Raw genomic sequence first — 3,214 nt, forward strand, 5'->3', positions numbered from 1 at the left:
TTCCCTGGGGCCTTTTTTGTCGCACTCATTGACATTTCTGGATTACCAGCCTCTGCAGTTCTGGGTTGCTGCCTTCTTTAGCCCAGGTCTAGGATATATGAGGCAAAATTTTAAAAGTATAAATAAATAACCACCCAAGAAACTCACCACTATATCATTTCTTGGGTCCCAAGATTCTTAGGTGGTCTGCCTTCTCTTCACCTTTCAGAGTCTTCTTATTTTTGTTTTATATACAATGACAAGAGTTTTAGTTATACTTAGTGGGAAAATAGCAAAAAGTATGTGTCCTCCAGTTTCCCAAAATCAGAAGTCCTAAACTTTAAAAAATATTTAATTAAAACAATATAGATCAAAGTTAAAATATTTTCACACTCTTAGTCTCATTCAGAATCAAGAAAATGGGTAGCCTTAGGGTATGGGGCTCCTGTCTCTAAGGAAATATTACCTTGGCTTTACTATCCCTTAAGCAATTGGGAAACTCTAAATATACACTTTTTAAAAAGCCGCTTGTGTTTTGAGCTGCTTGTGCTCATTCCTATTCTTCAGTTTGTTTGTTTGTTTTTTTTCCAAATTGAGCCTGCAGTGTACCTTCCTCAGCTTATCCTGAAATAATTTAAGACATAGATTACTATGTCCAGATCTAGACCTGCTGAATGAGAGCCCAGGATTGGAGATTTGGAACCTATATTTTAACAATCATCTCCTGCTCCCAAGGTGTGAGAATCACTGATTTTAGCCATTGATAAAATTGCTGAGGTAGATCAGGCCAATAATAAAGACTTGTAACAAGCCTGGAGACTGTCCTTTGAGAGCTATTAATCGTTATCAGGGCCCTTCGGACACACTTGGTCAACCAGCTACTAATCCCCCTAATTATTCTCACAGTGAGTCCTTATTGTGCTACTTTGCAAATATCATAAAAATCCTCAGGTAGTGCTTTGCCAAATTTCACTTGTTCTCTCTTTCTGCTATACTGCCCTGACCTTGCATTGTAGTGAACCTATTAAAGATAATGAAACTGGTTTGACAGGTTTCGTTCCCAGTGAAATCACATGGGATCCAGTGAACATAAACCATCCTTTTCAAATAATCTACTTTAGATTGTCTCCTGGAATCAACATCAAGCTTGTTGATCTGTCCATTTTCATTTCCTCTATTATTTCCTTTTTGAAATCCATGATCACATTTGCCCATCTTCAGGCTTCTAACAACCCCCCTGCATATTCTCCAAATTGATGAAAATAAAATTATCCCCAAGAATGGTTTAGAGGTCTCATTTGCAAGTTCTTCCAATATGCTGAGAGATATAATTTGTCCAGACACCTGAACCTGGTTAAAGCAATGAAATACTCTTTTGACAGCCATTTTACATTCCCTGGATTTTTCTTCTTTTATCAATATTTGGTCTAAACTCTTGCTATTCAAAGTGTGGTTTGATGACCAACAGAAGCATTACCTGGGAGCCTGTTAGAAGTGCAAATTATTATGCTCCACCCAGACCTACCAAATCACAATCTCATTTTAACAAAATCCCTAGGGGATATATATGCATATTAAAGTTCGAAAATCACTGGCCTAGATTGTGCAGAATGCAAATTTCTCCTTGACAAAAAAGTATAGGTGCAAAGTGAGAACAGAGTAGTTCTCTATCTTTATCATCATCAGTATGTCAATATCAATTGTACCCCTTTCTCAATTGTCTTCTTGCTGTTAACAAAACTTTGTAAAAATTATTTATGTTGCTCTTACCATTTCTTGAAAGCCTCTGGTCTATATCTGGTGTTTGGCCTTCTGAACACTGTTTATGTAGGTCTATACCAACCTCCTGCATTTATCATTGGTTTTTCTGAGGGTCCTTTCCAAATTTAACCTGCGAAGAACTAAAAGTAAAGGACCTTTCCTGGTCAAGAATCAACAAGTCATAGTAATTCTCTGTATAGGGAATCTATTGGAGTCCAGGAAATAGATTACTCAGAGGAATTGCCTTATGCCTCTCTCTCTGCATAGAAATCTCAACCCTAAATTATCAAAAGGATCCCTAAGACTGGCCTCTGGAGGATACTGTTACTTATTCCAGAAAAGTAGACTATTTTGCCTTTTGCTCTTAGTAATTTGTATATGCCTATTAAGTAAGCACCTGTGTAATAGTAAAACCACACCCTACTTTGAGGTGCCCCAACCCATACCTCTTTTTTTTTTCTTTCTTTCTTTTTTTTTTTTTTTTTTTTTTTTTTTGAGACAGAGTTTTTCTCTTGTTGCTCAGGCTGGCATGGAACAGTGTGATCTTGGCTCACCACCACCTCCACCTCCCGGGTCCAAGCGATTCTCCTGCCTCAGCCTCCTGAGTAGCTGGGATTACAGATGTATGCCACCATGCCTGACTAATTTTGTATTTTTAGTAGAGACTGGGTTTCACCATGTTGGTCAAGCTGGTCTCAAACTCCTGAACTTAGGTGATCCACCTGCCTCAGCCTCCCAAAGTGCTGGGATTATAGGCGTGGGCCACCATGCCCAACCCATACCACTTATTTCTGGGAGTCCCACCATGTTTCTCCTATGCTGTTCCAGTTTCAACTTCCCCATGTCGTCTACGTGCAAGGTTACCTGTAGAAATCTAACTGCTTCGTGTCCATCATGAAATGCCAGTGTACATGCTAGCAGTGCTTTCTATCTCTCCTCCCGAAGTTTTCAATCTTTGAGATGCCCAAATGGTTTTGGATTCAAAGGGTGTCCTCCCCAACTCTGTGCCATACTCTGTCACTGGGGCTTTGAAACAGCTCAGCTTTTGCTCAGTCTCTCAAAATCTCCCTTAGACAGTTCCAGCAATGTGTTGTGCTCATTTGTTTAATCATGCAAGTTAAAGGTCTAGAAAGGGAATCGATGCCATATTATCGCCTTAGAGCTCCTCTTATCCTCTTCTAGCCCTTCTCACAACCAAAAACTCTTGTCTTATCTCATGGTTACAAAGCAAATGACACCACATATGTGAGTGAATACAAATGTCAACATTTCTCTTACTTCAACCCCCTACCCCACTGGCCCTAACCCTGTTCCTCTATGAATCCTCCCCAGAAAACACTTATGAAGATGCCTTCAGGCTAAGGAGCCAAGGAAAATTTTCTTGGGTACTGTACACAATACCCTCAAATTGTTCTATTGTACTTAGATCCTATGTTTGGCATTTAAGGCCACCAACTCATTCTGCTTTGGCTGG

This window comes from Sapajus apella, unplaced genomic scaffold (assembly GCF_009761245.1).
Source record: "Sapajus apella isolate SASKATOON/1434 unplaced genomic scaffold, GSC_monkey_1.0 scaffold102, whole genome shotgun sequence".
NCBI lineage: Eukaryota > Metazoa > Chordata > Mammalia > Primates > Cebidae > Sapajus > Sapajus apella.